This window comes from Haemaphysalis longicornis, unplaced genomic scaffold (assembly GCF_048455015.1).
Source record: "Haemaphysalis longicornis isolate Haplotype H1 unplaced genomic scaffold, Haemaphysalis longicornis Haplotype H1 scaffold_13, whole genome shotgun sequence".
Lineage (NCBI taxonomy): Eukaryota > Metazoa > Arthropoda > Arachnida > Ixodida > Ixodidae > Haemaphysalis > Haemaphysalis longicornis.
The window spans coordinates 52,989,901-53,003,915 of record NW_027526233.1 but is presented as its reverse complement, the minus strand read 5'-3'; positions in this window follow the sequence as shown (position 1 = coordinate 53,003,915).

The window sequence follows — 14,015 nt, the reverse complement described above, 5'->3', positions numbered from 1 at the left end:
CGCAATCGGGACCGCACCCGCGTTCATGGGCCCAGCAGCACGACGTCTTAGCCACTCAACTGCTAAAAAGTGGAGAAAAGTAACACCTAACGCCAACCAATACTTGCTTGTTAATAGACATATGCGCCTCTAATGTTCACCTCGAACAGATCGGTGTACCACGTCATATTTCACGGATAATTGTGCAATATGGCGTGGCATTAAAATATATTTTAAGGTAAACATTCGGGAAGACTATTTATTTATTGCAAATGAATATTTATTTCTTTGCAATTTGCCAATAACAGCAAAAACATTTTACTGCAGGCTTAAAAAGCCCAAGCATAGCTCTGGATAAATCTATCCTAAGCTATGTTTGTGGGTTTCTGAATAAGCTGGCTTGTTTCGCTGCGTGCCGCAAATTTTTTATTCTCAACATGCGCCCCCTAAACAGGTAATTAGTACTTGATTGATCTTAGTTAATATGCTTAGCGTGCTCCTTATTGCATTGTCTGGTGGTCGCTGTGACATGTCAGCACAAGCAGAAGAAAAAAAAACGCTGTGCCATTAGGCTCCTTTTCTTTTCCTAAAAGTGTGCCGCAACAAAAAATAAGTGGTACAAACTTCTGACAGTGTAGAGGCGGCCACAAGTATTTCTCACTCCATCTGGTTCTCGGTGTCTTTCTGTACAAGGTTGTCTCCACACCTCAAGCCGTGAACAGATGTAGGAAAAATGAACGGAAGGTAATTACGGCGCCCGACAGCTGGAAGGCAGGTCTCCCCCCCCCCCGCTCTATCACTTTTCTCCGGCAACCGATAAGGCGGGTGGTTGGGTCGGCAGGCTTACACATATTATCAGCGTTCTGGAAGAGCCCATGTGTTTAACGCCAAGGTGACCTATACTAGGCTGCGGGTGGTCCATCCTTCTGCCGAGCCAAAGTCGGTATAATATTGGAGATAACGTGTGACCCCTTGTCCTTGACGGTGGAGCACGTGAGAAGTCAATATTGTGCAGTGCCAGCTTTGGTTGCAGATGGGGGGAGATGAGTCGGAAACCTCGGCTGACGTAACAGTAAAGAACCCTCTTTGTTGGAATTAGTTGAGATGTTGGAATTAGTTGGGACAGTTTCTAAACCAACGGTTATTGTACTGGGCTTGACAACACACCGGTTTATGCTATCAGTCTTGCGGCTTGTATGAGGTCATTCCACGCGATACTTCCCAGCCCAAAAATTGACCACCGCTATTTTTATTCAAACAATTTGTGCTAGTAGCCGATTAAGTATAGCAAGTCTACGTGGCGTATCTTTGATGAAAAAAGGTTTTCCGCCGTCTGAATTTATTTTAGTTGAGGCAGACCTTGTTTCTGTATTCAAGCACTGCACTCTGAAATATATGAGCAGCAACTGTATGAGGTGAGTGTGCGAAAACCCTAATATAGCAAGTGGTGGACTGGAATATGCCGTTGACGGTGTATTTTTTGTAATGTCAAGCGACAAAAACCATCCTCGTTTAGTAGAGAGCCAGGCGTGCACGTGCCTGCCACAAAAAAGGCCGGCGGCACGTATGCTTACCGAGTTGGGGACACAGTTCAATGGTGGACACAAGTGCGTCTCATTGTGAACTTTAAAACGTTTTTCTCCCCTGAAACAAAATATACTCCAAAGAAATTTCTAAATTAGAAGGTAAAGTTCTGATGCGTATAATGAGCCATGTCATGTAATTTTACCTCAAGGGCCCTGGTGGTTCTTTTAGGTCTGAAGTTTGGCAAAAACGCAGTTTTTTTGCATTTTTGTAAGTGCTTTGCCTAAACAATACGTGCTATGATCGACTAAAATAATCTTTAGTGGGCACTCAATGACCATATAAACGAACGATGGGAATATTACGGCTGAAGCTTTTATGGTGCCTTTGCGAAAAAGTCGTCAAAACGCGCCATTTCTTGCGGTTTTACTTGGCTAATACAAGTTGCGACAACTACGTCACGATTATAACCACGAAGCATTTTTTGTTTGTCCCACGTGATTTCCCTCCTCGAGATCTTCAATTTGACACCCCACATTCTTTAGCTCCACATCTATTTGAATTTTAACCCAATCTGAGACTATCCATGACTCCCGTGGGCCGTGTTACACGGTTCGCCATTTTCTATACTTTGTCTTAATATTTCTTTTTTTAGTTTTTCTTATATTTATTTTGATCAAGTCTCTATGTTTACGCTTTTATAATGATTACAGGTTGAATCTCCGTGACATCTGCATTTTTGTGGAAACGCAGGGCGTTACACGATCCTGGCCGCGGGAGCAGGAAGCGGATACTCGGCAAAGAAGACTACGCAATAAAAAACCAAAGGCATATCCATGAACGCCTAGCGCTTCAGAGATTCGCGGGGACAGTTTGCTTTGACAGAAGGAGTTTTTTCAGGATTCACAGCCAGAATGCAGGGGACCGTAACCCTAAACAGCTTCGACGTAAATGAACTGAGCTGTGAGCGCTCGTCCCCTCGCCCAATCTTGTTTGTTTCGCCCCAGGGCCCCAGCACACCATCGAGTTTGGACCGCCTCTGTCATGAACTCGCACACGGAGCCTACACCAAGAGTTTGGTATCCAATATATACGTACAACTGCTTGCAGCCGGCGCTAATCCTCATGGCTAGCAGGTATAGCTGAATTAAATAATCAACGAAAATTGTTTCCGACATCACAGGAGTTACGGTGTCATGTCATACCGAATGCAAGAGTTTGAGCTCACGAATTTGCACCCGTAATATTTTTACCATGCGCGAATTTCAAAACACTGAATGCTAATAAAATCAGAGTCCATCTGAGCCCGAGTACATTCCTAGCACGAGAGAGTTGTGAGTCCATTTGAGTGCTGAAATCTTTTTGCGTTTCCAGTCCATTTTGAGTTTCGAGTCCATTTTGAGTTCTGAGTTCATTTTGAGTTTTGAGTCATTTTGAGTTTGAGTACATTTTGAGTTCTGAGTCCATTTTGAGTTTGAGTCCATTTTGAGTTTGAGTACATTTTGAGTTCTGAGTCCATTTTGAGTTTAAGTACATTTTGAGTTCTGAGTCCGAGTGAGTTCTGAGTTTTGCGCTCAATGTGAGTTTGAGTTTGAGTGAGCGCAGATGTGCTGCTCAGCATTGGATCTGAGTTTGAGTGAGTGGTGATTCGAAGAAAAAAATTGTGAGTGAGTTTGAGTGAGCCGCGCCAACTTTGCCGAGGTATGGCTGAAGATTCCCATCTAGATTCGGGATCTACGACGAAGGGGAGTCTGGGTCGAGCTCTCGCTTTCAAGTCCCCGGCACGTCTTTCTCGTTCACTGTTTTCCCGACCTCCATCGGAGGATCCTCTCCTCCTGCCGCCATGCCGAATTTCGCGGGACCAGATCAGCGGGCCGCCCTTAGCTTAGTGCCATCTGCCTGCTTATTGCATAGTGAAAAGGCCTACGGGGACAAACAGCTTACCGTCCCCTAGTCTTGGCGGCGGTCCGTTACCAAGGTGGCATCGAAAGGATTGCCCGCAGGATGCATTTTTATGTGGACGCTGCTTTCATAATCCAGAAAGGAAACCGACGTGGTTTTTGCTTTATCTGGCGTCTACGCCTGAGCTGTTCACACTGCCTAATCCTGCTGATTTCCCAGCTCGATGGAAGCCGCTAGGGTAGGGCTGGCCCGGGGGACTCTATGTTTATACGCAGTGGCGCCTCGAGAATCACGCTACGAATGGAGCCGCGCGGACTTGTAACTTCCGCAACCCTTGTCGCTCAGAAAGCTAGCACAGGCTACACCACACAAGAGTGGCTTGAAGTGCAGTGACCACGCGATTGGCATACACAACCTTTAAACATTTAAATACCCATTCGGACACCATTGCCGCAGGTTCAAGGCACTCCCGCATACAAAATTACAAAGGTTCTGCGCAGGTAAAGCAGCAAATGACAACGAGATATCTTCAAAGCGTTTCGCAATGGCGAATAAGGCGACGGGTGTGTCAGGGTCTCTAAATGAGTAAGGCTCCTCCTACTCCCTCTTATGCTTCAGGGTTTTTTGTTTCTGTGCGTACAATCGATTGGTGAACCTCAAAAGACTCAAATAGCGAACGATGACCGAAGCCATGCGAAGAATTTTCGCGCACTACATGAACGCTTCTAGGAACAATCTGAATGTATACCTATGCGTGGTCTATGCGATAAAGGTATACTATTGCACTCCTCCTTCATGAATAATGCGTGGATACTGTCTTATAAAAAAGCATCACTTTTCCAGTTTTTTTTAAGTAACCGGTTCGATACAATGCAAGCCTTCTTTTACGCACGCGCCACGCGTCCAAAGATCTTATGAAAGCTTTTCAGTCGACCAACTGGTCTATGAGGAAATTCTCTTGTTTTTAGAGAACGCCATCAGTCCCGTTAAGAAAGTTTTCACCTGAGAAACCTATCTCGGAAGTCTCGCGTTCGTTCCACGCATGTTCTTCTGTGTCCAATCCTACATCGCCGAAAACATTTACCTAGAATCACAGTGGTTTCACTTTTCAATAAATAGTTACATTCTGTATACGATAAGGGCCAAAGAGTAATATGAGTAATCGATATGATGGATCAAGATTTCAACTTGTAAACGATAGTAAATCCCAAGCAGCTTTAATTCTGAACAGATTTTGAAAGATGTGCTCCAGCGCATGCTGTTGAACACCCAGCGTCATTTCAAGAACTCTGCGTCCTGCATTCCTATTTCCGGGCGACATACTATTCGCAAAATGGCACGATCAAATGGCGGGATATCTAGCGTCATCTCCTGAACTTTTCGAAGGACACAAATCTTTGTGACTCTTGGTGATTTGCCACGAATAGTTTGAAAATGGTGTCACTCGGGCAACGCAATTGCCGGCCCATCTCGCAAGGTTAGGCCTGCCCGCTTGCTAACTCACTCACTCACTCACTCACTCACTCACTCACTCACTCACTCACTCACTCACTCACTCACTCACTCACTCACTCACTCACTCACTCACTCACTCACTCACTCACTCACTCACTCACTCACCCACTCACTCACTCACTCACTCACTCACTCACTCACTCACTCACTCACTCACTCACTCACTCACTCACGCAGTGTTCAGTGTGCGAGTTTGTTACAGGAAGAGTTAGGTATAAACATAACAGCAATGGATACAATATCTCCTGCATTATCATTCCGCGATGATTACTCGGCGTTGTGTCTTAGGAAGTGCAACACTCCAGGTACTGCTAACAAACACCGTCACTTGAGCGAAAAATATCGAGTCAATATCAATCACCCTTATGCGATTCAAATATTTCACTAGCTTTACGGAACGGGTCGTCATCGCAATGAGCTTCTCTGTCCTACACTATAAATTTAAATTTCTTACAGAAGCTACGTACGAAGATATCTGAGCTCCTAGGTGAATGCTTCAGTCGTCAACAATTATATTTACGTCCCTAAGTTTAAAACCAATAAATATGTTCTTCAGGCCTTATTTCATTATTCGCTTGCCTGATCTTTACTTATACCGAAACGTCGGCGCTTTCATGTTCTTCGGGCATTATTTTATTGTTCGCATGCCTGATCCTTTCTTATACCGAAATGACCGCGTGCTGAAACGTTCGCGTACTTAGAGGTCTGTTTGCCGAAGATACTACCGAAATGACCTTTGCCGAAAAAAACCAGAGCAGAGCTCGGGGACTTTTTTGTGTGCCTTCGTAGGCCCTGTCAAGCTGTGTACCCTTGACTTTTGGTCCAAGAAGTCTTCTCAGAAACCTCAGAAAAAAATGAAGGATGAGTCGAATGACTAAATCAAATTAAAATGTACTCGAAGGTTGTCATCTATAGCGTGAGGTGCCTCCACTCCTCCCCAACTGTCACGAGCTATTCAGCTTTGGTGTGAAAGTGAGGGTGAAGCTCCTGCCTTCAACCTTTGATGTGGGCAGCATGCACCATCAAGAACATTTTTTATATGGTTGAGCGGGGCCCCAGACCCAGGGGGTCCCGGCGCCGCAGCCCCCATCGCCCCCCTTTATTCGGCCCTGCAGCTTAGCAATCTACTTTATTATCTGATCGAAGTGCGAATTCTTTTATCGTATGCTTGATACCGACGTATCAACTTAATTGGCGTTCAAAATCATCCAGAAGAAAGAATTCAGTTCACGGGATTTCCGCAAGCTTCACAAGGCGCATGACTACAGCAAAAAATGAAACAATCGCAAACTATATAGAGGACGTCGTGGACGTATTCAAGCGAGTGGATACGGTGATTCCGGACTGGTAACGAATCAAGCACATTGTAAAGGGCCTTTAACATTACGCATTCTAAATGCTGTTAGTTAAAAATCAGACTTTAAAAAAACTCATAAAACCGTGTGTGAGTAACAACGAGTGCGAACAGAGCACCTTTTCATTCTAGAGCGAAGGTTCTCCATTGAAGACTTCGCCCGTGTATTACTTGCGTTAATAAAGTTACCTCCCGTCCCCACTTGCGTTCTACAACCCATGAAGCTACCCCCGTTTTGCGGTAGCTGATCCTGCTCCTCGTGCCCGAGAACCATGTGGGTCAATTGCCTCCACATCGCCGCCCGTGATATCACAACATGTTAAGAACCTCCATGCTCCAATTAGCTAACCGACACCCCTTCCATAACTGTGACATGAGATGTGGCAACACCCTCGCTTCGCATAAGATAAGGCACTGTTCCTCACAAAACCTGTAACAGATCCCACTGGAATGAAAGTGGTCGCACCCCTTGCACCCCTTATGATCTCAACCATCGCAACTCCTGGAGCGATACCTTTAAGTTAAAATGCAGCAGTTTGAATACTAAAGACGTTCTAGTTGTTGTGAAGCAAACGCGGCAGTGAAACTGGTAGGTATGCACCTGCCGAAAAATCGAGGATTTACTACGGCGCGAAAAAGCACGTGATGCCCACTGCGGTACTGACATATCAAACACCAGGTCTAAGGCGCACACCTGACAACCGCTTGATGTGTTACGCGTGCGGTAGTCCAGCAAACCTTGCCCAGTTTTTTTGTCGGCAGCCATCGTATGTTAACGGAGTCCATACATCCGCTTATAAGCACAAGAAATACCTATCGTAACCTTAATACGGGATACACACCGAATTCATATGTTGCTGACCAACCACCCATCCGAGTTGCGCTTCCCATCAACGAGTCTTGCCTAAGGACACTAGCAATACCTATCATGATGTTAAGGCCGTATAGAAGGCGAATTGACTGATGCGGGATAGACTGATGCGGTAGAGACACAAATGCCGGATACACACGAAAGCGCAAGCAGCGCCCAGGCCTCCCGGCCAAGCCTCTCAGCAGGGTTCTGCTCTTTCCAAGTCTGGCTTAAGTCAGCGTCGAGAGCAAGCCTTGCAGCCGGTCTCAACTTGACTACGCGAACGCGCGGCATGAAATAAAAAATGTCGGCGACACGCCGCTTTTTCGGACTCGGCACCGAGCACGTCGTTTATGCTTCCCGAAAACATGGGTTAGCCGAAGAAGTATACAACTCCCGAAGAAGAACAGCAGGGCGTCCCTAGTCCGGTATACCTTGTCAAATCCGGATTACCTTGGCCTCAACACTTCACATTGTCCCCAGCCTAGCCTGACAAGATAGCTGGAACTGCAGATCAGCTGTTTCTCTAGCCTTTCATGACTTGTTCAAGCTGAGCCGATTCCTTTTCCGTTCAGTGTTATCATACTGACAACTCAAGGTGTTGTCCTTCCGCCATGTTCTGAAGACATGATTCTTTCTGATGAAATCAAGGGGAGACTTTACGTCGCACCGTTAGAGATAGCCCCACCGAGAAAACAGTTCCAACGAGCTGTCACAGGTGTTCGTTGATACGCATCGTATTGAGGCAAACGGGACGTGCTTCCTTGCTCTCGACCGTGCAATGGTTTGTTGTTGGAATAGAATGTCATTGCAAAGAGCATAGCAGATAAGCGTAAAGGAAAAATTATTCTGCTTCTGCGAGAAAGTGAAACTCCCTGTGTCGTTTTGATACTGAATAATATAGGTCCCTGCGATTTGTTTGGAGAATCAGGCTCTAAATAAAAGTCCTCCGAATGCGTGTATTTGATGCTCCCAGTAGATGACGTGCTAGTACTACTACCAGGGACGGAATACGTGTGTAGTCTGTGCATCCCCTCTGGCCAGAGGGCTACCTCGTCTGCCTGCTTAACAGACACGACAATGATTGCGACTACCTCCCGACTACCTATGGCTTTGAATCATATTGTAAAAGGACTTTTGCTTCTCCAATGCCAAAGCCACGTTCCGCCGCAAATAGATAGGAACCTTCAGCGCGTTAAAAGATGAACATGTCGGTGCTAGCTTGACGACATCGTAACATTTTTATAAGGTTTATGAACATCTCCAGTGAGTGGACACTGTATTAGTTTCTCTGGCACACATCTGCCTTATTCTGAAAACCAACAAATGTGTGGCCACGTTCATAAAGATGGAGTACGCGTAGAACAAGGCACCTGTTCTGTTATAAGAAATTTGCGTTGTCGTCAACAAAGAAAGGCATGCAGAGTTTTCAGTGTCATATAGCTACTTTGGGTCACGTCTAAACCAGCGGTTAAATTTCAATTCCCCTCTTGCTTAGAGTAATGACTGCGAGAATGCTTTCCATGCTTTAGGCAAGCACTTAATTCCGCACACGTACTATGCCCTTTTGACGACACGGGGCAACTGACCGTCCACAGGCCTTGGTGCCGCCAGGTTTTTTCCCCGTGGGTAACTGCTGGTAATATTCATCGGTCCTACTCTTTCTTCTTCAACATGGCCGTGGTGGTGTAGAGGTAGAGCCCCGCCTCCATTGCAGACAGTCCGGTGTCAATCAATGCCCACAGAATATTATATTACAAAAAATAAAACATAATATCCGCCTGTTGATGGAAGTGTACAAAGAGGCTTGGGGTGCACCATGATCCTGGTGACCACTGCCGGCAAAACACTCCCTCACCAGGGCAGGATTGGCCACCCAGGTGCAGTAATGGGCACAACTTGCCATGAATACGCCAATTGGCTGTCGGCTCGTAGTCTCTAGTCGCTGCGAAGAAACTTACCACGGCACCGGTCCCACCTCTGACGCAGCAGAGGATGCTAAGAATCCTGATTTGCAGACAGGCCGCCATGGGAATCTCAACATACGGTGTACTCTTGCGGAATTCGCTGTAATATATGATTTGATTACGTAATACAGGTGAATTAAACGTAAGGAGCGCTCTTCCGCTCTTGCACATCTGCCAGGCCTCGAGCAAGTTATCCGTTTCACATTGCACCATACAACAAACTTCCTTGTTGGTATCGTTGGGGTCCGCAGAGGTGACGCTCCTTAAAACATTATCGCCCATGAAAGCTCAAGATTTCAACTTCGAATGGTTTCTCGTCTGCTCCTTGGAGGGTGCTGTGACTTGCACAGGTTATCGGCATGAAGCTTGTCGCATCTCATTCCTGTATATATTATTGGACTGCGCATTGGTTCTACATGTTGCCGCAATCCGCTACCTTGGAGTCCGGTGCGCTGGCTTAAATAAATTCCTGAAGCGCAACATTTGGCATAGCAGTTGAAATGCGGTGATCCTTCGAACGAATCAACCCGGTTGTTTGTTACACAATTCTACAGTGGGCCTCTACCGATAAGGTCAGCAACCCCAATAATCCTCATTACGTATGTCTGCTTCTCTTCGTAGGTGCACTTCTTCCTTTGGTAGATGGTATCGGTAATATTTTTTTTTCTTTTTCCCTTCTCATATTCACAGCAACTGACACTTGCGTCGCTAATGGTGAGCCGAAATATATCAGCACCACTTCCAGAATGCACGCCATCTTGGCATCCCGGCAGTCAGACAGCCGAACTCGTATCTAGGCCTACACAGCTTAGAGTAGACGTAGGCGTTGTCACTTTGTGGCCCCGGCTGTCGATTTCTATTGCTGAAAACAGTCACAGTTTAATTTGCAGAATGAATTCTTACGGGTTTTGAAGACAACGAAGGAGAAACCATGTTGGTACGAACTTTTAAACGGCACTCTTTGAATTACCCTAAATTACTCTCCTAGTCCTCATTTGGGTCACCTTCACGGTAGCGCACTTAGAAACGGACACTAAGAAAGAAGAAGAAAAACCACAGCGCTGACTCGCAACTGATTTTTATTACATCAGACACATTTACTAGGACAGGCACACAGACTCAGCATTTACATATTAATCGGTTCCAAACCGGGGACCCGGTGTGGCTGGCTGGCGTAAGTTATCGGTCGGTCATTTGAAGCAGCGTTGTTGCACAGGCGTTCCGTGTGACATGCTCTGGGCGATTGTCGGAAACTGGATGTCGATGTTTTGATCCTGAATTCGGCAACCGGCACCTGAAACAAATCCCTAATGGGCCGCTTGTCGTCTTCGGGCCTCTCGGCTGGGGCAGCCGGGCCTAGTGCGTTGATGTTCGCCTGGGTGGTATGAGCGGGGATGCGTGGCTCATTTGACTCGGCCTCCTGAACCAGACCTCTGTGGAACGCGGTTGCATGTTGGTAGTGGAGGGACTACTTGTAGTGGCCGCTTGGAAAAACCACCCTGGTGCCGACTGCGTGGAATCTCCGATGAGAAGACCCCTCAAAATCTGCGCCATCGCCGCGACTCCTAGGAAGATCGGGTGGAGTGCATCCGTAGGAAGGAAACGACTCTGCTGGAGTGAGTGAAATTGAGAGACCAAGTACGTGACTTTCGTTGGGCGACGGCAGTATCCCCTGATTGTTTTGTTATATTTTCTGTTCTTCCCAATTGAACCACTTCACGAAGTGGTCGTTTGGTTGGTTACGCCTGCGGTTAGTGTTCCGTGGCAACACACATGACACGACCACCTTCTGGAGCTCCGGTTGGATTCGTAAAGTGCTGCTTACCAGTCACCAAAAAACGGCAAAGGGTGTCATCGCAGCTGTAATGTTCCTGCTCGATTCTACCGACGTAGAAAATCAGTGTTTTCACAGTTTTCAGATACTTGGAAGATCACTTTCTACCTCGAACGTGGTCGCATCTGGTATATTTATGAAGCCTTGTGCCGCTGTGTCATACAAATGAAGTGCTCGTGAAGGTAGTGAGTCTGCAAACTGCTGAGCACTGCTAAGGATGGCGGGTGTTTGTGGAACCTCCGCGAGAGTTGCTGCTGCAAGGGTGCGCCGGGGGCAGGTCTTGAAACAATTGGCATGCCAGTGATGGGGCCAAACTTGTGGGAACACAAAGTAAGAAACCTCGATAACAGCAACAGCGGATGGATTTATTTATACGTTTTTACTTCAGACAAGTCTTCTTCGGGTATGATGGCTTCTGAAGATAACAGGAATGTCGTAAGTGGAAAGCGGGCCCACGATTGGCCACCGACACAAATTACAACCATACTATTACACACTTGCCTACATACCGATGATGGCCATTATATCCAGGCGTAGGGATCAGGTAGAAGAATAGAAGGTATAGGATTGAATGCCGAGCGGCTTTTCCTTCCCCTGCTGTGGCGTGGTCGATTGTAAATAAACCTCGCTGTTTCGTCGGTGGTAACAATTTTCGTTTAGTGTGCGCGGTATGTCAGCACGGAAGTCTGAGGCTAGCGCCGAAGCCGATGGATGCCTGGTGTACCTCCACTGCCTCCTACCATGGACCGGAATCAGCAGCCTCTGCAACCAGCGCCTATTGGAAGCTGGGTGCACCTCAGAGAGCCCCGTCCGTTTTTTGGAAGGGCTGGCGAATGCGTCGAGGACTGGCGCACGCACTACCAACGCGTAAGTCGCTATAATCATTGGAATGCTGCCACAAAATTAGATATAGTTGAGTTCTGCCTAGATGGAACTGCGTTGGTGGGATTCGAAAACCAAGAAGAGAGCTGATCAGTTGGAATCGCTTTGTAGAGAAGATCAAGGCCTACTTTGGCGATTGTATTGCCAAGAAAAAGCGGGCAGAGCAAACATTTCTACAGGATGCTGTAATCACCGGAGAAACTAGCACCAAGTATACAGAAGAAGTTTCGAAGTATATAGAGGAAGTTTCGAAACTTCCGGATCTTGGATTCGCAGATTTCCGATGAGGACGAAGTAGGCCATTTCTTTTAAAGCTTTGGAGAAGATGCCTATAATTTTTTGATATGTCGAGACATTTCAAACATGTCTTCAGATGTCTTTCCATACTGTCAACATTTTGAAACACTGATGATGCGCCCCACCGCAGCAAGGTTTGGTAGATTTCACAATGTGCCCACTGTCTCTAGCTGCGGCTACAGTGGTCAAGCCGACATGTCTGAAACCATACGCCGAATTGTGCGGGAGTTTTCATGCCAGCTGAACACTACGTGTCGGGATAGCGGTCCGTATACACGAGACGTACATCACAAATACCATGAGGCTTATCTCTCACCAGTACGCCCTCCTCGTGAAGAACCAGTTTCAAGCCTACCGCGACTTCACACGCTTCGAAACCAGAATACCAGAGCAGGCTGCAAGTCCGAACAGGCTAATTCATCCCGAAAGCTCGAACTTGGATCGACGTTTTGCCAACCCAAACATCACCTGTGGATTCTGCAACTACGACCTAGAGAGTGATTTGGAGCAATTTCACGACGATCCGGTTTGTTATCAATGCGGCGTGATTGGGTACATTTCCCCATATTGTAGACGACGCCGAAGAGATCCCCGATATCACCCTCAACACCTTTTTATCGCCTTAAGGGCAATTATTACTGCAATAAGTTCCGTTTGTCGTCAGACCGGTCTTCGAGAAATCTTCTTTCCACGCCTGAACATCCACGCACTGGGTATCCAGTGTCTGACCGAAGTGGTACACCACCTGTCCGCCACCATTCTTTGTCGCCACAATTCGTTCCCCGCCTCTGGAAAATGGCGGCCTCACACCCCTGGCCGAGGGGTGTGAGGCCGCCATTCAGCACTTAAACAACATGCCTCACCTGTAGTAATGGTAAAACACGAAGTTTAAGTGGTTATTGACGACGGTCCTACGTTGGCGTTAGTGGACACTGGCGTGATAGTTTCTGTTATGCGTCCTGCTAATAAAAATCAGCTTGGACGCAAAGTGATGTTTGATGGGACCGTACGGTAACTTTTCCTGGTGTTAGCAGCGAATGTTTGCGTCCGCTCTGCATTTGCTCTGTTAATATCGCTTTCTGTGGGCACGAATTTAAAACAGAGTTTACGGTGCTCACGAGGTTCACTTATGACTCATATTAGGTATCACAACTCATATTGGGTATAGCCTTTAGGATAGTGTGGCACAACCGTTGGTTGCGGAAGTGGTGAAGTATACGCCAATGACTCTTTGTTGTCAGCGCTTGTGGAGGACTGTCAGAGTGCTAGGTGCAGCACGTTGTGCATAATAGAACCCACAGTTATTCCGGGAGTCTGCACTGAATTTCTCCCAGTAGGCGCACCCAAAGGTGCTCCTAACAAATTCGACGCTATTATTGAGGCCGTTGCCGTGTCCTGCGCAAAGAATACATGGTTCTCCCTCGCTGCTTTGTTTCATTGAACAAGGGCGCGCTGCACTTTGGGCGATAAATTATACACCTCAGCTGGCAGTTATACTGTGTTGGTTGAAACTCGGTGACTTTGAGGAATACGTGTGTTTTTCAGTCGCTGTTTTAAGCGTAAACGTTGATCAGTCGGCGCAACCTTCCCCTACCGACTTGCACTTTTTACACATGATCACCGAGCGCCTGCCCTAGTGGGAACGATCTGCCGTGCTTAATGTCATTGCGAAGTACGCATCAGTGTTCGACTTCTCAATTTAAGGTCTGTCCCCGATTCCACTCTCTCGCACTGCTCACTCCATCAACACCTGAAGCGCCCCACTAATTCGACAGAAGTACCAACTGTCTCCATCAGAACGCATGCTGATCAATGAACAAGTTTAAGACATGTTGGCAACTGGTGTCCTTCGTGAATCGTGCATTCCATGGACAGCTCCGGTCATTTTGACAAAAAAAAAGTCGGTCGTGG